Source organism: Pectinophora gossypiella, chromosome 24 (assembly GCF_024362695.1).
Source record: "Pectinophora gossypiella chromosome 24, ilPecGoss1.1, whole genome shotgun sequence".
In the NCBI taxonomy this organism is placed as follows: Eukaryota; Metazoa; Arthropoda; class Insecta; order Lepidoptera; family Gelechiidae; genus Pectinophora; species Pectinophora gossypiella.
Genome location: NC_065427.1, coordinates 6919475 through 6944768, shown reverse-complemented (window position 1 = coordinate 6944768; position 25294 = coordinate 6919475). Strand labels below are relative to the sequence as shown.

The window sequence follows — 25294 nt, the reverse complement described above, 5'->3', positions numbered from 1 at the left end:
AGTAGGTATACATGTTTATTTGAACATGTTAAGGTCAATATAGGTCACTCTTTACTTATACGGTTAGGTAAAAAGTGCTATCGGCACCGAACGTTCTAGGTAATCTATTCTCCTTATCACTCTCTTTATAATCTCCTCTCCCTTCTCTATCTAATATTTTAGGATAGAGCGACACGATGGAATAATCTTGTCTGTTTTAGTTACAAATCAGCAGTTATTAATAACCTTTATTTAATCTAATTGAAGGCAAAGGCCTAAAAGTTCCTCTTTATCATTAAGTTTTTTTTTTTAATCTATATTTACCTCATGATGGAAAGATCAAAACACGTCATAACTTCATTTTATTACTTCCAAACGTCTAATTCCGTAAATGTAAATTCCATTCCATTAAGTATGATTTCAGATCGGACTCGATGGAAGAAATCCAGATGTCGGATTGACACGAACCAGAATCGAACCCGTGATGAGTAACGATACTTAACAATAGTTTACATACTACGTAAACAGCGTGAGTGCGAGCGAGACAGACAGTTCGCACGCGCTTCCTTACTAAATAGACTAAAGCGAAGGCAACGGGGGTGAGGTAAATCTAGTTCAGCACCTCACCGATACTAATGGGCGCGGGGCGGAGCGTGTCCGTTCTATTCTTTATTCTATGAGATAGGTTTTTATCCATATAGAACTATTCATTCGCCGACGCATCCATCAAAATTAAGAAAATAATTAATACTCAACCGAAACCAGAAACCGAAATAAAATAAAAACCTCAAGGAAAGAACACGGTCGAGGACAAAACGCCAGAAAAATATGAATTCCAATCGGCTCGGAACGTTCCCAAAACAAAAGATGGCGGATTTAATGAAATGAAATAAAATATAAATTCCTTTCCAAGCGAGAATTCTTACATTTTTAATTTGGAACTGTGGAATGGGGCGAAAAACGGACAAATTCCAAATTCATAAGGACGGCAATGATTGGGATTGTTCAAAACGAATATTCATTTTTATTGAAAATCAATTTCGGAGTTCCATTCGATGTTACATTTTTGTTATTTATTTCGTATAACTTTTGTCATGGCTGATATTTTGTCGCGTTTATGAGTTTTATTCGATAATGACTTCATCGGAGTACTTAACTAAGTAGGTATTTTGATTTTAAAGTATTTTGAGTTTAAGTGATTAAAAAACTCGATTGAGTTTCTAGCGAAGAGAGACCTAAGTAATTGGGCAACTGTATCATATGTAAAGATTTTCATAAAGTTAATTTTGTCCCAATACTAGTAACATACCTAATAGTGTAAGTTTCCAACTAGTCAAATCAATTATTTTTCACTAAACGTCTGAATTGCTTCAATGTGGACTTTTTAACCCCTCAGGGGCGTTAAAAAGTGGATGAAAAGTCCACATCAAAGGAATTTATCTAAAAAAGCAATATTGATATTAAAATTTGACATTTGTTTGCATTGCGCACTTACTTTTATATTCCCAAATGTCAAATTGCAATATTGTTTTTTTAGATGACTTGCTTCGATGTGGCTTATTTAAGCCACCATGGTGTCCTAATGAGATAGGGCCCTTAGAGACTATACATAAGACACTTACGAATGTTATTATAAAAATCGAAAACTATACCGCCGAGACGCCATTCGCTAACAATAACACTTCCAAATTAAGATGTGTCATACGATATATTCGTAGAATATCCATTAGGGAATGGTAGCTACTTGAAGAATTATTACGAAGGACGTGTTTACTGAATCAGAATTTATTAGTCTCATTACACGAGCTGTTACGGCTCAGTGGAAAAACGCGTAATTTGAATTCTGAGGTACTCCCATTTGACTTTCGTACCTAATTTAATGGGTTAGAGTCCTCAACACTCCACATTAGTAAGGCTAAGTAGCGAATGACATCTAAAACACAACTATATTACATAAGACAAAAAACCTATAGTTCTATACTTTTAGATTTGCTTTTATGTTTCATATTTACTCGAAAGGGTGAAAAAGCATCAAGTCATGTCTTATAAAGCTTCGGCGCACCAAAAGAGTCGAGTGTAGGTTCGCGCTTATTTTGAGCGCGATTTTGCTTTTGCTGTGCCAAAGCCTTTTTCGTCGATCTGTCCATTTATATGCTGACTCTATAACTCCTTACCTACTACATTTTTTTATTTATTTAAGTAGTGTCCGTCGGCTATCATCCCATTTCCTAATACAAGAATATTTACAAGCATATTAAAATTTGATTTGTATAGTTTATGACGTAAGAAATTTCTTTGTTATTTCACTGTTATATGTGGAAGCTTGTAATTGGCCTTCTGCTAACTGCCTTTGTAATTACATATTTGTAATTGGAGCTGTTAGCTATAAATAAATAAATAAAAACGAATGTAAAAATGTAATTTAATTTCCATGTTCATCAATTATATTATTATTAGATTTATTCTTATTTGAGTTTAAATTCAGAACTAAGTAAATACTCAAACTAACAAATAAAGTAACTACTTGATTTTAAATTCAAATAATTATTCACGAATGAACGTGAAAATTAAATAAAATTTGCATTCCTTTGAATTAAAATACGTTTTAGTTCGTTTGAAAATGGAAGCATTGGATGCGTGACTTGGTATATCTTAGTATAATGATATTTGAACACAGTTCCATCCTTTCTAATGCCAACTTACTAATGCGTGATGTTATCAAAAGGCTTAAACTATTACCTGGTACGCTGAATATGAACTGACAAGATGAGTATCTTAGTATACCAAAATACGTACAACAGATCCGACATCCAGTCCGTTACGTAACGGAGGATAAAATCGTGCTTATACGACTTTGAAACATTTGTAGATTGTTGTAACGACAGATTCGGTTCATAATATGAATAAGAAAGAATTCTCTGTCTGAAAGCATTAGGAGAACTACGTCATTGGAGTCCTTTAAAGGGCAAGTCAAGACGCATTTCCTTACTTCTATTTCCTCTTCATCTTCATAATGTATCTACTCCTTTTCTTCCATAGTATCATCATCATCAGCACATTAACGTCCCCACTGCTGGGGCACGGGCCTTCCCTATAGATGGATAGGGAGATCGGGCCTTAAACCATCACGCGGGCCCAGTGCGGATTGATGGTTATTAACGACTGCTAATGCAGCCGGGACCAACGGCTTAACGAGTCTTCCGAAGCACGGAGGAGCTCGAGATGAAAACTTTTTTTTTGTGGTGACCCATCCTATGACCGGGCTTTGCGAAAGTTGCTTTACTTCAACAATCGCAGACCGAGCGCGTTAACCGCTGCGCCACCGAGCTCCTCCTTCCATAGTATATTATATGTGTATTATTATTATGTAGTTTATGTAGTCGCAAGTGTATGTATCTTTGTATTTTTTTTATACGTACAAGTATTCCCATGCTGCACTATATCACAAAATAGTTTAGTTATGACATTACAGGCTGATCACCTGATTATTCAAAAAGTAAGATGGTCCGTGCTTCGGAAGGCAAGTTAAGGTCATTAGTCCCTGTTAGGTACTACTGAGGAGCTCGGTGGCGCAGCGGTAAAACGCGCTCGGTCTGCGATTGTTGAAGTAAAGCAACTTTCGCAGAGACCGGTCATAGGATGGGTGACCACAAAAAAAAAAGTTTTCATCTCGAACTCCTCCGTGCTTAAGTAAGTAGTCGTTACATGAGCCATGTCAGGGGCCATTGGCGGCTCAGTAATAACCCTGATACCAGGGTTGATGAGGTTGGTAATTCACTTCACAACCGACACGATAGAAGAAGTATTTCGCTTCGGTATAAATTTTCTTATTTTTGACGAATGCGCCGGCGACTGTTAAAGGAAAAAAAAGTTTACAGGCTATTAACGAGGAGCGATTAAATTTGGCTTTTAGAAACTCAATCACGCGTTGCATTAAAATTCTGTTATGCCGAATCGTTAAAATATGTTCCAGTGAGGTTTCGAAGCGTGATTAGTTACAGAATGTGTTCGAAAGTCTTTTGCGTTATCTTGGGGGTTAAAATGGCCACATCGAAGCAATTCATCTAGGAAAACAATATTGCAATTTGACATTTGCACATATAAAAGTAAGTGCGCAATGCAAACAAATGTCACATAGCAATATTGGTTTCTTAGATGAATTGCTTCGATGTGGCCATTTTAAGCCCCTGTTGGGGAAATAAAACGTTTTAATAAAAAGTTTTTAAACAAAGGTTTAAAAACATTTTTAGATCACTTTTACACACAACCACTAACCGTCTTAGATGCCTGAAAAAAAAAAGATTTTTTATTTTTATTATTTTAGTTTCTTTTTTTAAATCTCACGCCCATAATCTCTTTTGGATTGGGCGGAGTCACAAGTTATCTATCTAATTTAATGAAATCCTAAACTTATGAATTCCTATTGGTGGGCAAAGCACCCCCTCTCACCCCCCTCTCATCCCCCCCTCTAAGCCCCCCCCCCCACCACCAACTCCCCCACTCTCTTTTTATTTATCGCGGTTTTTGCGTACTAGCTCCGTCCAACCTATGCGTCTTGGTCGTCACGTAATCTATTGCATAATTATTTTTCCTCCCTTTTCATCCCCTTAGGAGATGCTGCCCTGAATTTATTCACGTCTTTCTCTCTCAATTACTCTTATTCATATTCATTTATTCATTGCAAAGTCACAAGCAGTTAGGTGTTACATACGTGGTATTAGGTATTCTTTCAATCCCTGATCATGCGAGGTCCACAATAATTAATCTTTTAAAATAACAAGCTAACAAATAAGACGAACGTACTTACAGATAATTGTTTACAAAAACAAAGTTCAAATTTCATCTGTTTATGTTTAAGAAATGTTTCTGTTATAATATTTGTTTAATGATAATAAAGATACTTGAAACTCGAGTTTACATTATAAAGGTTTTTGAGAAAATAAACAATTGCCGAGCGTTTGTGTTAAGGAGGTATTAGAGTTCCAAACGTGAATTCGAAAACAAATTCGACAATCATTGGATTCGAACCTGCGACCTCAAAGTGAGAGGCAAGCGTTCTACCAACTGGCCACGGCTCATATCTATTAATAACTAAAATAATACTATGAAGTACTTTAAAAAAAATAAAGTTATTAACCGCTTATCCGTCTGCTTAGTCGTAACATCCATCTAACTTATCTCGGAGCACTCAAAATGTCTATTTTTAAGCCAAAACTGAACGCCAGGGACGAACTCGGAAACCCAAAGCAACGAACTTAGCGCCCGTTTGTGAAACAGCACAGACATAAGCACACGACTATGTCCCAATTGGCATAGTCAGAGATGTGTCAGAGGTTATGAACTAAGTATCCACGCGTCACCAAGCTTTCATAATAACGTCACAGAAATTATTTATAAACGGCCTCCGTGGTCCAGTGGTTGAGCGTTGTGCTCACGATCCGGAGGTCCCGGGTACTAATCCCGGTGGGGACAAATCACAAAAATCACTTTGTGATCCCTAGTTGGGTTAGGACATTACAGACTGATCACCTGATTGTCCAAAAAGTAAGATGATCCGTGTTTCGGAAGGCACGTTAAGCCGTTGGTCCCGGTTACTACTTACTGATGTAAGTAAGTAGTCTCTACATGAGCCATGTCAGGGGCCTTTGGCGGCTCAGTAGTAACCCTGACACCAGGGTTGATGAGGTTGGTACTCCACCTCACAACCTACACGATAGAAGAAGATTGGCCATCACATATCCGCACTAAATTCGAAGCATTTCACATCAAATGGAAAGCAAATGTTAAAAATTCATATCTGCAAGTCGTTTCGTACAATATGATTGATTTTATTACAATTCCAAATCGACGTTCCGAAATAATCTTCATCTTGTGTTTCAACGCAAAATTTTCATAAATAAAGTTTCTGGAATGATTCTGTTTTTCAACCGATCGATTACGATTGTTCCATTTTTGAATTTGATTTATTCTAATCTGTAACTTTTTAGTGCTGCGTGCAATAAATTGTAAATGTCTGATATTTCACGGAACAGAAAGATCGATTTACTTATCTGCAGTCTATTTTATACCATATTCCTTCATTTATTACGCAAAATTCCTTTAAAAATATTACTTCCTTTTGAAAAATCGATTTAATTTTGCTACACGTCATGTAAAAAGCAGTGTTTTATTAATCATAATAGTGCGTGAAATTGTCTTGTGCATTTTTTTAATTAAGCAATGTTGCCATTTTATTCTCGCATGACTACTAAGCAAGTTATTTTTTTTTTTTGTAAATGGACTCCTTACTTTTACCTTGGAAATAAAAAAAAAAACAATGTCACATACTAACTTTATAAGTACTTATCTTATTAGTTTCAATTAAAACACCTACCGACAATAGTGAAGACGACCATGACACATAATAAATTCTTTATACATTTTTAATTATCTTCAAAACATGACTCTAGTCCATGTGGTCTGGGGTCAACATACTATGATCATTAAAACCATTTTTTTGCTGACCTCTACTTAAGTAAGTTGTTTACATAGATAGAGGTCTAGTAAATCTGGTTACCGGTTTCCAACCAGAGTGGTCACCCATCAATCAATAGGATCATATCACAGCGTCTAAGATTATGATTTTATAAGTTTGAGTAATATTTTATTCAAATCTTCTCTTGATTGAATGTTAGCCCGCAGTTCTACAATATTAGAAAATTTAAAGCTATAAATAACTTTTATTAACAAGATATGCCTTATGAATCTCGATTTGTAATTTAAATTAAGAATGTTAGTAATAGAGTTATTAATACTGGCTGAAATTGAGTTCTTTGCTTGAGAAAAGGTTAGGTGAATAGAATTATGCTACCTAGGTACCTAGATTGATTATTATGTCATGTTCTGTTTTATGACAGTCTAATAATAATTGCTGGCGGTAATTAGTTATTGTATACTTATTTTTTATGTACTTATCTTAAATAATTCACTTAGAGTGAGTGCGAATTGTATTTTTACGATATCTGTGACTCTACATACTATGTCTGTGTAATAATAGTTTTAATATTGCCATAACTAATTTATTACTATTACTCACCAAGAAGGTTAACTCTAGTCAAGCAAAAAAAGAAAATAAAAATAACAAATGACTCTACCAATATCAAGATTTGTGTTCCAGCGTTCCATCTCCCACTCACCCGTCATAATCCATCTCGTTCGATATTTGAATACACTCGAATTTGGAACGCGCTCGTAATATGAACTCGGTTCGTTTCGTTTTTCAATTGCTTCACTTATATTTTGAATTTAGAACGAGTTTGAGATAAGAATTCTTTTTTGTTTTTTTTAGACGTTCATTTAAAATGTTGGATGTGTGTTACATTTTTACCGTTTGAAAAAAGAGATTCATCTAGATTCGTGGTTATCTTGTGGAGTAGTCGATCGATTTTGTTTTTTCGGTCAGTTTTTGCGTTCGATATCTAATAAGAATCTCGGTACTCATATTACATTAAAATTGCACGTGTTAACTTCCCGCTTTTTGCGTGGTAAGAGACGGAACGATAAACTTAGAATATTTCATGCTACTTGTCATCCCAGACGTGCTGTATAAATGATCTATGGGAATGTCATATCTGAAAGTATTATAGGCGGCGGGCCGGTATGGCAAACTGTTACATTACGGTCACCATACTTCATACTACCCATAATGGAACTGTAATAGTAAGTTGTATTTTGACGAGCATTGGCATCTACCTCGACAAAGTTTACTTGCGCAAATTATGTAGGTATGTATGTGTATGTATGTCTTATCACTTCCGAAATACTTCTAATTCATCTAACATATTCGTCTAGACGGAATTTCGCGCCCATCGTAAAGTGTCTGTGCGTGTATCCATTCTTTTGCGTATGAACTTCGTATGAAAGGCAGAGAAATCGCGATTCAGTAATTCAACTCGCGTTTCGTTACGTAACTTTTGTTACTTAGCGAATGTATGAATGGGGGCCATAATTTATGTGGTCTAAGTGGGACATAGGACACGAATAACGGGTTAATTTAGACATAGCTACGTGTGATAGGCATACTTATAAAATGACCTGGATTTTACTAAATTTTGTATATGGATTAGTGTATATGGAGTTGCTTTTTGGGGTTGCTTAATTAACGAGAACGCATTGTTGATAGCGTAACTTAAAAAAGTATAATAAAAGATACTTAAAATTGGCTGTAATTTATAATTAGAATAACACATAAAACGTGCTCTTTCTCGAGGTTCAACACCAATGACACATAATATCTTCTTTAAGACACGCACGACGGATTAGATAAGCTAACTTCCTTAACCTGACCTATTAATAATTAAATAAAATGTACCTAAATCAAGACATAAATATTTATAATATTACGCATATAGCTAGGTACTGACTCGTATACAATATACATGTCCTATTCATAAACACTTTAGTCAGCCAATCACTTAGTCGGGACTGTCCACAACCAGCTGTAAATCATGGCTGCAATAGCCATAGCCTAGTAATTGTGTATGCTAGCACGCGCCACGCCACGCAAGGGTGGCCTACACATTCTTACGCTTTGATTCATTCAAAATAAGACATTTTTATTTAGGCTTCAAACATACCTAGTAAATTCTTATAAGAGTAAAATATCATTTAATTTTAAGAGATATAATGTGACAGATAGGTATAAATTACTTGTTTGAATTGATTATAAACTTAATGCTTTCGTTGCCATCGGACAACTTGTAGCCACATTTAGTATTGAAGTCCTGGTCATCGGAACGGATTACCAACTCATCGCTTTTAATACTTACATAGGTAGTTAATTATTTTAGATAGGACATAAATAGTCATAATATTTTAACCTTATGCCGGTCGGGATAACAGACACGAAAGTTTTCAGATTGTGAGAATTCCGAAAGACCGAGATCTTTTACAACATGGTCGGGTTGAGAACCAGCTGAACGCATTATATGCTTTTACTCTACTCCCAATCCTGAGGAGTAGTTGTTGCCCAAACCTGAGTCCACTCAACCATGAGTACAGCAACCCATTCATAAACATACGTCTGTTTACACATAAAATTTGTCGAAAGGCTCTGTCAAGGGTCAAAGAAAACAATGCTCAATGAAGGCATATCATGCGAAATAGGGGGGTCTAGGCACTGTGAGGGGGGAAAGGGGAAGGGAAGGTATTTAAGGGGGGAGGTAATTATTCGCCTCTAGCACGGGCCACGCCTGCCATTGTGGGACTAAATATGGGCTTTCTGATTAGTGATGTTACTATCGAGTTGGATGTTTCAGACGATCGATTTATTTCGAGCTGAAGACGGGTGGAGTTGAATTTAGATGACATGGTGTATATACTTCGTTTACTTTCTAGTTGCCTGGAAAAGTTGGCAGTAATAAGGCCGACGGTAGTACTTTAATTGTCCTATTTTTTTAAATGTTCTATTTTTCTTGTTTTATGAGCAACAAAGAATTTAATTGTGTTAATATTGTTTTCTTTTACTTATATTTCTTCTTGACGAACGAATATCGACGCTGCAGTTATTTTGATTTTGATTGCGAGTGCAGGAGACAAAATAAAAACTAAACTTTTTTGCTGCCAGTCAAATTCAAAATATGAGTTCGAATAGAACTCGACTCGACTCAAGACGAATTAGCAGGTATGTCGACTCGAGTAGGAATAATTATTGTTGCTACATCACTAGTGGGATGTATCTCGTATGCCGAGACGATGATAAGTTTAAGGTTGAGGTGTTGTCCATGTTTTTGTTTGTTACGACTCTGTTCCTCATTGTTTTGTTTTTAATTGATTTTTGAATCGAATTTGGAACAGGATGCGATAAGGATGAAAAATCTTGTATGTAAAACTGTAAAAAAAAAAATACGCCAGATGCGAGATTTTGCTACTTTTGAGTCTCCGGTTATACGAAATAGTACTTACTTAATATGACGTCATAAGATACGGTATACCTACCGGGTGAGAGCCCTCAGCGGTCACTATTTGTCCGGCCAAGTAGTAAATGTCAGTTATGGCAAATCTACGATAAGTCACGTTTGGTGGGTTTTAATCTAAGTTTTAATTAATGTTAGAACGATACGAAACGTATTTCTTTGTAATAAGTCAGAAAGAGTCCAAAATCATAACAATAATTCAAAAAACGTCTCAAATATATGAAAAAAAAAACAGACAACTAATTTGACGTAAAACTATTCGTCTAATTTCCTGTTAGTGTCAAATTCAACGTCAAAATGACTCAGTGAATGGTTAAGAGCGTTTCTAAATAGACTCCTTTCGTTTCTTTTTTCATAAGAAATATATGTGAATAAAAAGAGTGATAGCTATACCTTGTTTATAATGAAAAAAACTTTGAAATGACTTGCAAATCTAACATGATATAGGTATTGGTAGTTGATGGGTCAGTGCTAGTAGCTAGTGTGTAGTATGCTCTGGCTGGCTGCCTTTATAGACTTCATGGCTTGAATTTATGTACGTAGATATATTTATTCATTACTTAATTAGTCAAACACTAATCCACCAGTATCAAAAGCCATAAAATATGAAAAGAAAAAATAAACTTCTAAATTCAAAGGGTGAAATTTGAATATGAACAGTGCATTCCAAGCTCCCAGTGTTTGTGATTCGTCCGTTTGAAAATGGAACGTCTTGTTCTTATTATGAATGCGTTAAGGATGCGCGAGCGCATACGTCTGACGGTTTAGTAACTGATGCATTAATGCTTCAATTGTTGATGAGGGTAACGAAAGTTTATGTTGGACTCAGTATTAGAGCTTTCAATGCAGAAGCTCTATCTGTATGTAGATTGGCTACCTTACGAATGAAAGTGAATTTAGAATTTAGTTGCAAGACCAACCGAAAGAACTGAAGACCAGACTGAAATTTCAAAGTTTTCCAAGCACTACGCAGTTAGCATAGGTTTATTGAATCATATGTAGTATATAGAGCTATTAGAGACGAAAGACTGATTGTAATTAAGACATGAACGTTAAAGTTGGGACTAAGAGCTTTCCTTGCAATTTCACCAGTAGTAAAAAAAAAGTAAGTAAGTAAGTAAAATCTTTATTTCCTCTACAAATAATAAAACACATGGATACATAAATAAATACAAAAATACAACATTTGTAGAGGCTGGAGCCTAAACTAGGATACCCTGTGTTTTAGGACTCCAGGCCTCCACCCCCAAAAAGTCATGGTCAAGAAAAAATAACAAAATATAAAAAAAATAAAGGTTTTTTTTTAAAATTCTTAGACTAAATCATAAAATATTTCTTAAAAAGAAAATATCAAATCTAAAAATGCTTGTATGTGTATGTGTGTGCGTGTGTGTGTGTGTGTGTGTGTGTGTGTGTGTGTGTGTGTGTGTGTGTGTGTGTGTGTGTGTGTGTGTGTGTGTGTGTGTGTGTGTGTGTGTGTGTGTGTGTGTGTGTGTGTGTGTGTGTGTGTGTGTGTGTGTGTGTGTGTGTGTGTGTGTGTGTGTGTGTGTGTGTGTGTGTGTGTGTGGAGTAGTCGTTTAACTCAATACAAAATTTAAGTTTCTTAAAGTACAAGAGTAGTTTTATAGGACTCTAAACACACTCTTATTAGTTTCAACCAGATCCAAAGTTCAAATTTAGTTTTTTTTTCTCGACGCCCGGAGATTGGTCATTACACATCTGAATATGTGTTCTGTACAAAAAAAAGCTCACGATTTTGTTAAAAAAATCGAAAAGAGAACTAAGTAACAGCGTTCGTTATTACATCTCGAGTTTCCGGACGATTTGAAAGTTGTCGACTGTTACGATGAATCGATCGATTCTGTTTGAATTTAGAATGATTTGTCGATTTTCGTGGTACAATTTGAAATAGGTTGTTCGATCATTGTCGGTGTATTTACCGCTTGTGGCGTTTAGATATTGGTTTTTACATCAATATTTCAATTAAGTATTTTTCTTCTGCGCAATATTATTAAATCTGCTTGAATGTCAAAATCGTTTTTGGCGGGAACCAAAAAAGTTTTTGAAGACGGTTCCCTAACATTCACTTTATCCATAGAACAATCAATGCATCATCGTAATAAAATCTTCTTACGCATAACTTCTTAGAATGACAACGAACTAAACACTCATTGTGAAAAACAACAAAAAATCCAACATTCCGTCATCTTGGCACATCTAACTCACTCATAATTAAACTCTACGTATTCCTTAAACACGAGAATTAACCTCAATTGACGGATCGCTCTATTTAAATTACTTGTAACGTACTATTCTGCTTTCTGGAAGCGTGTGACACTACACTTAACCTATAGGTTCCTGCCAGCTGTTTCGAAACGCGCCATCTTGGAATTTAGTTTTATTTTTCTCTAATAGCAAAGGGCTGTTACTTATGATTATTATTTTTAAACATAGTTTTTGGGTGTTTTATAGAGAACGGATTTCAATTTTGGAACTCTACATCATTTTTTTAAACGTTGACGCGTTGTTAATGCCAATTTAAAATCCAATTAGAAAAAGAATTCCAAATTAACCAACGTATTAACATAAATTTCGTGGAACTGTAAGATCGCCTTATTTCCTTGTATTTCTCCCAAATATAACAAAATAATTTAAAAAAATACCTCTACAACTTACAATTAAACGTATTTATAAAACAAACTATCGATTTGCAATTGTAAACAACAATTAATAAGCCCCATAGATGGAGTTGTGCTGTGACAGACAGACAGACGTTCGGGATCTTGCGGGAAACGATCGCTCTAACTACGTTATACAGCTAAGTACTTAGGCTTAGTTATTGCATTGAGATGGGTATTTCAAACACAAACGTATAACTTCACGCTCCTCTGGCTTGGGGGATTGGGCAGCGAGAGCATAAAAAGTTGTATAATGTGACCCCAACCCAATATATTATCTATTCATGACATTTTCAGCAGATTAAAGAAAAAAGTTGGGAATTAAATAGATCACGTGGGTACTCTCTTATCTAAACTTAGAAAATAAATATTATATAACATCGTTTTACAGGGAAAACAGCGTAAGCGCATTTTGGAAATCAATCATTTCATAAAACTATAACTTCATATTTATACCTGGATTGAAACTGGCGTGTTTTATTGACAAAAAAAGACACCTAATTATCACTATTAAAGCGATAGAGTTAAGTTGTATTATGCCGATCACTTTACCCCAAAAAGTGGGTATGTAACTCCTGAAAAAGCTATAAAAATATAAAAGATCGACGACGACCTTTCAGTCGAGTCAAAAACCCTGCCATGCCAAGCCTTTAAACGAATACGTCAACAAATATCAACATCGATTACATTCGATTCCCTCTCATAATTATCACAAAAGGACGCAACAAAACGTTCCGTCATCTCCTCTTCTATCTCGCTCACACATACATTGTACCCACCAATTAACATGCGAACTTACATCTTAACCCTTTGATACAAGACTGGTTATTCTTTAATAATAAAACGAGAATTTTTTAAATCGAATTCGTTTTACACGCTTTATAGAAAATTATACTTTAGTACAGTTCACGTTAAAGTCGATTTTCTAATGAAGTGAACAAAGTTACGAGATGAAATGCGAAATGGATTATTTTTTCAAAAATGGAATTAAGAAGAGACAATAACGGTCATTGTTTAAAAATGGCGGCTGGTTCATAACACAAGATTATTACTTTGTATGGTGGAGTTGTTGTACTTTTGAATAATTTTATTTCTTTTTGTACCTATTGTCGACATTGTATGGGCTGAGACGAAAAGAAATTCTTAGATTGTGCGATGCAAACTCAAATTTTAATTAATTTATTCGATGATTCGTTCTTGAGAACGCCTTCACCGATTTATTACCTTTTTTGTTTTCTAAAACTTACAAAGGTTCTTATTGAAAGAAAAATTCGCAAAAATAAAAGGAAAGAAGAAACTTAACGCAAGGCCATTCGGAGTTGCGACCGGATCGCTAGCTAACTTGTAAAAAGGTTTTTCACAATTTTGTATGAATCTATGTCCTCAAAAAAAAATATTATGGAAGAAAAAACATAATATCTATCATTGACTTACATACATTCATTTCTTGGTACAAAGTACAAAGTACCTACCTAGTTTAGGGTACTCTAATCTAAGGAATGGATAATAAATAAATATTTAAGTAATTAATCTCAAAGTGTTTGATACAAATTCCTAAAGAACGCATTAACGGAAGTGTAACCCGCCAATCCGGTTGCAAACAAAAAAGTTGTAAAGAAAAAAATACCGGAAGCGAGGTGTAAACTCTTCTCCGGTTTGAGTTAAAAAGATTTTATTTATATAATAACACAGTTTACAATTTCGCCAGTCTTAAACGTATTCTCTTAATAAGGAGGAAATACTTTGTCTTTGTTTAAAAAGTTTCCAGTTTACTGTCTTGCTTTCATTCTGTTTTAAACTTTTTTTAAAGCCTTTCGACGCTTGATGGTGAAGGGATGTGAATGTGCTAAATATTTACCACTAATAAATATTATATTAATAATGTACCCGTTATTTATCACTGGCTGAATGTTAAAATAAAATTTATTTTAAAATAAAAGACAACAGTCTCTTAAAAAGATCTTTTCGATTTGAATATAGAACGATCTTCATGTGACAAATAAGAACAACAAAATTAAGTCAGCTCTACATTTAATCAAATTCATTTTCCTGCATATTTGACTGACGATATGAGACACTTTAAACTTTCAATAGGTAACATACTTTGCTATGACAAAGTTGCGAGAAACTTGAATGTTTAATTCACATATAAGGACTTGTGTGTAGAGACAACTTTAGCAGTTGCTTTTGTTGTAATTCAAATTAAATTCGAATACAAACAATAAACAAAAATCTAACTCGAACTCCGAATCAAGAAACCAATTAGAACTTCAAGCCGACTCGATTTTGAAAACGGAATCAAGAAAAGAGCTCGTTTTCTCGATTTTGTTTCAACGTTCGATATTTGAATGAATCATATCATGAGTCAATCCATTGTTCGTTTCCTACACAATGGTCTCCGAGTAAATTAGGAAACGGATTTTTTATTGGTGCTGCAAGTATTTGGAATTACAATTGAAGATATTGACGTATGAATATTTCCGACTAATATTATATTACATATACATACATAGACTTATGCTCATAATCCCTAACGGGGTAGGCACAGCCGCCAGTAATCAGATGACAACTTATCGTATGCGTTATAAGGAATACCAACCTCATCTACCCTGGTATCAGGGTTATTATTGAGCCGCCAAAGGCCCCTGACATGGCTCATGTAACGACTACGTACTTGCATCAGTAAGTAGTAACCGGGACCAACGGCTTAAAGCCTTCCAAAGCACGGATCATCTTACTTTCGGACAGACGGGTGATCAGCCTGTAATGTCCTAACCAAATTAGGGATGACAAAGCGATTTGTGTGATATGTCCCCACCGGGATGACAAATTGAAGCCACTTTTGATTTGGAGTTCTAAGAATATGATGCCCATCATAAATTGTCCTTCTAGTTGGAAAAAAATAAGGTTTCTAAAATAAATTTATCACTGTCCCTGACATTTTCTTAGTTTGCAACTTCACTAAGGGCCCTTGTTATGTTATTTTTTTATATTCATAAATGTACTGTTACAGATTCAGTACATTTTAATAGTGCAATAATAGTATTTTATGCAACAGTTGTATAAGAAGGGTCAAAAAATGCGAGTGGCGTGAGTTGCGATGTGAGCCTTGGCGAACATCGCAATAAGAGACGCCACGAGCATTTTTTGACCTAGTTATACAACGTTGCATACAATACTTTTTCTACGACGACGTAATTTTAAACGAAACACAAAAATTTTCCAATTTATTTTCCAACGCGCGGGAAAATGGCGGCAAATGTATACTTTTTTTTTATAGTATATCTATGGCACCAAACAAAGTAAAGGTGCCAGTTTCCAGGTCAAAAAAAAAAAAAAACAACAACAATGCTTTTTTGGCGACATTATAGTACAGTTACACTTTGTAAACAATGCTTTTATAGGCCATAGAGCGTACACTTTTTCAAAGAGTTTAATTATGTATGTACTTATATTAGACTTTTTGGTTATTTAAATGCCAGATTAAAGTAGAGGAGTAGAAAAAATGGTAAAATGGAAGACTAAACTAAAATTAAATAGAAAAATTGCACGCTTTTATAACTTTTTAATCAATAAAACGAAGAATTTATTAAATATTATTTTAATACCATGAAATATTATGATTTAAAAAGTAAAAACAGGTTTTTTCATTAAACCTTTCAATGTAAGTACTTTAAAGTGCTTTTTATATACGTTCGATTTATTGTAGATTTGCCTAAGATGGTTAACTACTTGACCGGACAAATGGGGAGCGTTGAAGGCTCTCACCTGTTACAACGTTTAAGACAACAGGCCTGAGGGTAAGTTGAAACTAACTGACATTAAGAGTTCAACCCTAACACTCCCTACCTACCCTACAAAGTGCACATAGCGCGAATAAAGTAACTCCTTTAACATCTTACAAAGGTTTTTAACTGAATTTGTTTATAACATAACTTCCTTGTAAGTATTGTTTTACGCCAAGAAGAAAAAAATATTGTTGTATTTATATAACACTCACGTCCGACTCACATTGCTGTGACGTCACATCCTGCGCCTGATAAGGGCACTTCCGGTAGCTGTTGACCGAATGTTAGCCGAATGGTGACTGAAAGTCTACCGAAACTGTAGGTTTACGATTTTTTTTGCCATGCGAACTGCGGAAGCTCCTTCTAAAATCACATTCTAATGTGATTTTCAATTTTTTTTAAAAGTCACATTCTAATGTGATTTTTATTAACAAAACCCCGCAATAGACAAGCTAGTTTCAATCCAGAGAAATAATTTTTGTGTTTTTTTGAAATTAATTTAAAAATATATATTTGAAAGAAAGAAAGAAAGAAAGAAAGAAAAATCATTTATTCAACCAATTATAGATTTATTTAGAATCTGAATTTGAATATAGAATATAGATTGAAATTAATTTAAATACATATCTGTTAGGAGTTAGATTTAAAAAGGCGCACTGTAAGACCGTGATAAGTAGGCTTTGCATAGCCTTCAATAAAACATAAGCTTTAACTTGTTATATTAAGGAGCGTTTCTGATTTTCATTGCTCGATAATTTTTCATAATGACTGAACGTGTTTTGTTTTTAAGGGCCAAGTAGCTAATGCCATCTGCGGCAAATCTACAATAAGTAAAAACGGTTTTTCAAAATATCTTCTGCCGTATAAGTTTGAGTAGTCAGAAGTACATCCCTCATAAGTTGAACAGTACCCACTGCTTATAGTGGGTGTCACGTCGGCCCCCTCCCTCAGTTGCTTTAAATGCAGACTCAAGCGATGGCTTATCGAGCACACATTTTACTCGTACGATGAGTTTGTTAATTTTAAAAAGTAATATTTAATGTATTCATGACACAACAATAAATGTAAATATAATAATTGTATTTAAGTAGTTCATTTTTTTTTAATGTTTCTTTAAAATGGTTTGAACTATGTAACTATAGGTATAAGTTACCTAATTACTAAGAATTTTTTATTTTTTATATTGACGTGTAATATTTTTACCAATAAATGATGATTATGATTATTATATAGAGATCCGTGTTGTCTATAATGGTCGAGGCGACTGTGTTAGTGAAAATTGCACTTAAAAGATAATTAATAACTCATTGGTGCAAGTTCAAGAAGCATGTAGAATTAAAGATGAAAATTGTATACAGTTGATTCGGCGAACATTGCTAGTATTCTATAATACATTAGGTCTATGTTGACCACTAAGAAATCTTCTTCTTATCGTGAGGTGGAGTACCAACCTCATCAACCCTGGTGTCAGGGTTATTACTGAGCTGCCAAAGGCCCCTGACATGGCTCATGTAACGACTACATACTTACATCAGTAAGTAGTAACCGGGACCAACGGCTTAACGTGCCTTCCGAAGCACGGATCATCTTACTTTTTGGACAATCAGGTGATCAGCCTGTAATGTCCTAACCAAACTAGGGATCACAAAGTGATTTTTGAGATATGTCCCCACCGGGATTCGAACCCGGGACCTCCGGATCGTGAGCCCAACGCTCAACCACTGGACCACGGAGGCCGACTAAGGAATAAGTAGATACTTATAATATAATAAATCATCAATAAATAAAAACTGTTTATAAAAACTCGGTATTAAATCTGCTTGGTGGTTTTTCCTTAAATTCGGTAAACGTTAATGTATTTCTAAGAAACACACCAATATTTCGAAATATATTTACATTACGACGCAAAAAAAAAACTGCAAATCATATATGAGAATTAAGTACTTTACCAGTATGTTTCCAGCTAAAGTATTTGTGTTAAATGAGGTAATATCAAAGTAAGTAGTATGCAAGTTGGACAGAAAGGGTTCCTAATAAGGAAGTGCTAGTAAGAGTAAGGGAAAAGAAGCTAATATTGAGAGTTATTGAGGACAGAAGAGGCAAGATGATTCATAGAAGGAAAGCTACGAGGAAAGAGAGGAAGGGGAAGACAAAGAAGAGGTTACATGGAACAGATTAAAGAGAAGACAAACGTCGTGTCTTATAAGGAAGTGAAGGAATTGGCCTTTGATAGACAAGGATGGAGTCTACACCGACAAAAGCATGGCTTTAGTGATGATGAGGTAATATCAGCCAGGTAGGTAACCTAACCTGTATTGGGCTGGTTTTCCCTTCGCGGGTTGGAAGATCAGACAGGCAGTCGCTTCTGTAAAAACCGGACCTGTCAAATCATCATGTTAGGTAAGCGGACTCTGTGAAAAACGGGATAATGCTAGGAATCGCCTGTAATGCCCTAACCAAACTAGGGATCACAAAGTGATTTTTGTGATATGTCCCTACCGGGATTCGAACCCGGAACGCTTGTTATTTGCAAGATGAAACAGGTAGGCATATATTTTTGCAAGCGAGTTTGCAAGCCTAAGACGGACCTTATGTAGACAGCCTATTAATCGCCTGTAAATTTCCAACTTGTTAATAACGTAATTTTGTTACTAATTAAGACATTTACATAAAAAAACTAAAGAACATCACTAATAAGCATACTAAATAAAACACTATTCTATAAATAAGTTATTCCCGACATAAGTACCTACGACACTTAATTAACTTTATAATTACGCACATTCCAGCCTTTTTTTAGGAACTGACATTTTATCGACAATGACATAAAATAGATTCCACCAATTTTATTAATAATATTAATTCCATTATCAACATTTTTGCGTCATGTCTTTTCAAATTAATGGGCTTGTGTTAAAATAAACAATTCGCTGGTAAATGTAAAAAATCGATAAAGAACATTCATAATTATTTATAAAAAAGAACTCTTTTTTTATAATCCCAAATAACATAAGTTCATGATTAAATTCCCAATTAGACTAACAAGATGTATCCATCGCAAGATGAACTGAGTACCCACGCTTTACCAAACTTGTTTCTTTGCTTATAAGCTTTTTTATTACAATAAATATTATAAATAGATAAAGTAGAATCATTATTTTTCCTGTACCTTAAAAGAAAAGTAAATAAATACTCGTTTTCGGCAAATCACAATATGTATATCTAAGCACTTGGATAAAAGTTTTAGCATGTTATCTTGTGCTCATTTGATGAACTGCCTACCGTATTAAGTAATACAGGCGTGAAGTTGCGTGTGCAGTTTTACGCAACATAGAATAAAATAGAGTTAGAGGAAAAGAAAAGACGAAGAAGAGTTTGACATGTAACAAATTACAAAGAAGATAAACATCGCGTCTTAAAGGTATTTACTGCCTAAACAACGATATAAGCTCACGACCATATCCCAATTGGGGTAGTCAGAAGTACATTCATAGCAAGATGAACTAAGTACCCACACCTCACCAAGCTTTCTGTTGACCAACGGGATAGGTGGTGAGCCGTATCGCCGTCTGTAATGGTCGAGCTAACTGTGTGTACTACCAAAAAAAGGCTCAACAATTGGCTTCGTACAAACATACCATGACAGATAAAATATAAAATGCAATATCAACATAATACTAACTGTGACTTTTAAATTAAAAATAAACTAAAAAATATAATAATTATAATTATAATCATAATTGCACGATCAGAGAGAGAATATTATAATTTTTATTTTATAAAAAATAAAAACATTAAAATAAAAATATTACCTAGGAACTAATATTTAAAATAATAATAAGTACTTATTCCCACGATTAGAAACACACCATTGACAGTTAGACAGCAATAGAATTCCACACTTTCCGAACGTATTACGACCTGCGACCTTAAATTTCTAGACGAAACTTCCTGATCGTGCAGATTGGAAAGATAAACATGTTTCTGACGATTTCTAGATGAAAATACATATTGCTACTTTGTTTCTGAACGAAAGTTCTGAAGTTTTTAAAGTATTTCTTTCTTTATGCAAGTTTGTTTGAAACTTTGGCTAGTTGTTCGAAGTTTAAAAAGTTTAAAAATTGGTAATTTAGTCTTTATAATATTATATAAAGAAGTAGGTATATATTGATACATAGTACCTAAGTCGTCATCAAATCTCTTAAGACCTCAATAGTTCAATAGATACCAAGTTCGGCTATAACTTTCCTTCGAGTGGTTTGTAACGGCGGTGGTCGATCCGGAGGTAACCGGTTCGAATTCCGATTTTACCACAAAAATAACTTTGTGATCCCTAGTTTGGTTAGGACATTACAGGCTCGATCACCCGATTGTCCGAAAGTAAGTTAAGCCGTTGGTCCCGGTTACTACTTACTGATGTAAGTATAGGTAGTTCTTACTTGAACCATGTCAGGGGCCTTTGGCGGTTCAATAATAACCTGGCAGCAGGGTTGAGAAGGTTGGTAATCCACCTCACAACCTACACGATAGAAGTGACTTGTGATCCTATTTACCCCGATAGGAATTGCGGGCGCGAGTTGCGTCTATCTGATATTTAAAGTCGAGTTTTGGGCATATTTGATTTGACTTTTAATCCACTTTCATAATTACTTACTTAGTAAAACAAAACAAAAGTATGAACTGTTCTACGTATTAAGTCGTAAATCGAATTTGAAATAGATTCTAAGTTAAAGCGTTATGCTGGCTCTGCCCACTTCTTTAGGCATTAAAAGCGTAACTTAATGTAGTATGTCTTTATTTAAAGGTTGTACTGGTATTATCAATTACTTTTTTTTTAGAATCCATCATGATACTTCAACAATACATACCTATTTAATTCTACACCTTTGTGATAATAACCTCTTTTTATAAAGTCGGTTAAAATGCTTTCGGAATGGAAGTAATTACCAATTTGATCTATAATTGTAATGTAATAATTGTTTAATGAAACAAAGAAACAGCTAATAAGACAATTAAAGTAAATAAGTACATAATAGGTATGTACTAGTTACTGAAGTATTAGGATACCTAATACTACCTACTTTTAGATGTTTCGTTACGTGTAAATTGGTTAAGTAACATAACATATAAAGTTTTTAATTATTCAGTGTCAAGTTGTATAGATTGTATTAAAATGTCAATAAAGCACTGTTACTATTACACACTTACATTTAGACAGATAAGTAAACTATCTATAAGTACATTAATAATAAAATCTAATATTCTCCTAAATTATCCTACTTTTAGTAAAAGCGTTAATAAATTTAAAAGTAATGTTTATTTATTTTAATACTTACCCAAATTATAATTACCAACCATTTAATAATTATTTATTTTAATGTTTAATATATTGAGGCCAAAATCTAAATTTGAATTTGAATATGGAACCAATATTCCAAAAATACTTATCTCACTCATTAATTCAGATCTATCCATCACGTTTTTGTATCACATTTTGTTTGTTACTATCATTAATTAAATATTTCCGACAAAAAACTTTGAAACATGTGGTTTCCATATTTAGAAGGATTAAGTTTTGAAAGTCGAATAAGTTATTATTCTTTGGATTGATAAGTTTTTGTTCATTTTGGCAAAATTTGATTAGATTTTATCTTTTTACGAAACTTTCCTAATGAAGAAAACTATATTTTTACTAAAAGCATATTTTATCGGGTTTACAAATAAATAATATTTGAGATATCTTAAAAACCGTATTTTTTATTTTAATGTTTATTACACCAATTGAAAAACAAAAATACATCTCAGAGCTTTTTTCAGTATAAGCCGAAACTTTAAGCTTTCATATTCAAACGGTATTCTTCTAAAGTAAGTAATATTTAAAACAACTATCAATTAATTGCACAAAACTAGTTGACCTTTGTATGCCGGCTTTTACTTCATTTTACAGTCTTTTTGGATAAATAATATAATTTATGAAGAAAAAAGTTTAAAAAATAACTTACCTTAATCTAAGACATCCAAATTGCAAATGAAACGCTGAAAACAATCACGATACAGCACACAGTGTCACTTCACACCATCAATCCAATGTCACACTACACATCAGTTTACAAGCACAACAAGAAAAAAAAGTTCATATTTTTTTTGTACTAAATCTGAAAAGAAAAGTTCGCAAAGTTCAGGAAACGCGGAAAGAACTCGATTTCCGAAAAAACGGAATCCGCGCAACAGTGGTCGCGCGCGCCTAACACACGCGACTGAAAAAAATACTACATCTACGTAAGAGTTGGAAACTAAATCAAAATACTCGCTAGTGGAGGGACGAGTCAACCGTGGCCCCACCCTACCCCCACTACCTATCGACACGCAAAAACATTCATAAAAACGACGCACGACTCCTCCGCGAAAATTATCAATTGTTTATACCGGACAAAAATGTAAACCCAAACGATGTCATCTCGACAAAGCCCTAGATTAAGCAAAACATTAAACAATTAAGAATCACACAATAGAATTCCGACAATGTCGAAATATTTAAAACAATACACCGTTTAATTTGTACGAATCATAATAATAAACACTGGCCGGTTACAGTGTTATCGAAAGCGATCTTCGAAATTTAAACCTTATTATTTTTTCTTTATTATAATATATTTTTTTAAGGGGTACTTTTTTCGTAAGTTCGGAAATTCGTGTCGAGTTTTTCCCGCGCTTGCAAGTTTTTAAAGTACGTTTTGCGTGGAGCGACCGGCCGGTGCCGCCGTCTGGCCCCGAGTACGTTTATCACGCGAGTGAGGAGCGCGCCCGATTTTTTCTGCCAAAAAACGCGGTAAGAAAAGGACCCCGACTTTAGGGTTGACTACCGTAAGGTCCCAGTTTTTATGGAACTGTACCAGTGTAAGGATTGACCTTCGAACTTACTGTTTATAGTTTTTGCTTCGGCTGCTCTCGCGGATTCCGTTTAGTAAATACTTTTTCGAGTGAGTACTGTTGGTGTGTTCGTATTTCAAATATTTGAATTTGTTTTGAAATAATCTTGAATTTAAATTTATTTCTTTATTTTTTAATATATTTATTTACTTATCTTATACTGTAACAGTAAGTGAATTTAATTTAGGCTTTCAAAGGAGTTTTAATTATGACATTCGTAGTGTTTACCAAACTCTACATTTTTCAAACTACTGCAATAGTATTAATGGATACTCCCGTAAACATACTACCTATATTCTACGTAAAAATAAGTAATTTGCAATAATTAATTATTGTTACATAAATATTTATATGATATTATAATGTCTTGATAAATTCTAAGATAGTTTAAATTCAAGCATTCAAATCCATACTTCCGACCCCGCTACCGGTTTCATTATCATGCTTTCATATCACGTGTTGAACAGTGAAGGAAAACATCATGAAGAAATTTGCTTGAGAAGATTTCAAAAATCTCTAGCTGAAAAGTGGCATCGTAAATCCGTAGTGGAGCATCGTGGTAGAATTTACTCTTTGACTCCTTCGGTTGACTGAGGGAGTGTTTTATACCCAACAGAATGTTAAATGAACATTTCAGCCGAGCATTATCCCGTTTTTCACAGGGTCCGCTTACCTAACCTGAAGATTTGACAGGTGCGTTTTTTTTACAGAAGCGACTGCCTGTCTGACCCAACAGTTCCACCACGCGAAGGGAAAACCAGCCCAATATAGGTTAGGTCACACACCTCCGAAAATGCATTTCTCGGGAATGTGGATTTCCTCACGATGTGTGATGTATCAAATCAATCTATCTCTCTCTATTTAAGAGCTGCGCTCTTGTTGGTGGAGTAATCGCCATTCCTCTCTTCTTCCCGCCAAAACCTTAACCTCCCGATACGACACGACCTGCACCTTATTTTTTATTTGTTTCATAAATGTTCTCCTAGGTCTACCCCTTCCTCTCTTCCCTTCAATTTTTCCTTCTATAAGTAATGTTTGTTATAAATGAATGGTGTCGTATCAGGTGGCCAATTATATTTCCTCTCCGGTTCTGTATAGTCTTCAATATGGTATGGTACGGTATTAAATCAATATTTAATAATAATGCTTCTATGCTGTTCTGGGAGCAAATAAAAAACATAGAACACGTTCAGCTGCTTGACTTCCCGGGCATGTCGTAAAAACCGACAGAGGGATTGCGTCCTCTAACATGATGGACTAATGTTATGGGCGATAGGCTGATCCCTTATCACCATAAGGTTCATCATATCCATCTTAGGACTTCGTATCAACAGTGGCTGCAAGTTGTCTTTGATTACTTGTGGCTCTGCCCACTCCATTTGGGATTACGGGCGTGAGTTTATGTATGTATGTTAATAATAATAATTAATGGAACTTATTTGAGAGGTACAAATGTTCAAGTTTAAGTCTTTTCGCGGAAGAGAATATCTAGCATTATTGTACGTAGAAGTAGTACAAAGCTCAATTCTGTATAATTAGCCCGTTTGATAGGAGAGTTAAATGTCACCGGTTTATTTTTGTCAGACATTATGCCCGTCAGAATGACTGTTGTTACGGTCCCGGCGTATGTCTGGGAAGATCATAATGATACACCGGGTGAGAGCCCTCAGCACTCCCCATTTGTCCGGCCAAGTAGCGGCAAATTTGCAATAAGTGACGTCAAAAATATATAATTACCACGACCAAGTAATTAATACCATCTGCGGAAAATCTTCAAATAATTACGTTCTAATCTAATCTAGCCTACAAGATCCCACTGCTGGGCAAAGGCCTCCCCTTCCTCTTTCCATTTTTCGCGGTCCTGTGCGTACTCCGGCCAGTCCCTCCGGCAAGCGTCCAAGTCGTCACGCCATCTCTTTCGAGGTCTACCACGACGCCTGTACCCGTCATCAAGCACCCATTGCGT

At 34.8% G+C, this 25294-nt stretch overlaps 1 protein-coding gene across 5 annotated transcripts in view; it reads right to left on the bottom strand.

Moving 5' to 3' along the window:
- LOC126377805 (zinc finger protein castor homolog 1-like) overlaps nt 1-23176 on the bottom strand; it is a 132758-nt gene extending 109582 nt beyond the window's left edge. For 4 of the 5 annotated variants that reach the window (XM_050025661.1, XM_050025659.1, XM_050025660.1 and 1 more), the window contains exon 1: nt 22401-22658. The gene's annotated coding sequence lies outside the window, so the exon portion shown is untranslated. Of the gene's footprint in view, nt 1-22400; nt 22659-23129 lie in introns of those variants that run through there. The other variant, XM_050025657.1, reaches the window with a different exon arrangement.
- Between the last annotated feature and the right edge of the window lie 2118 nt (nt 23177-25294).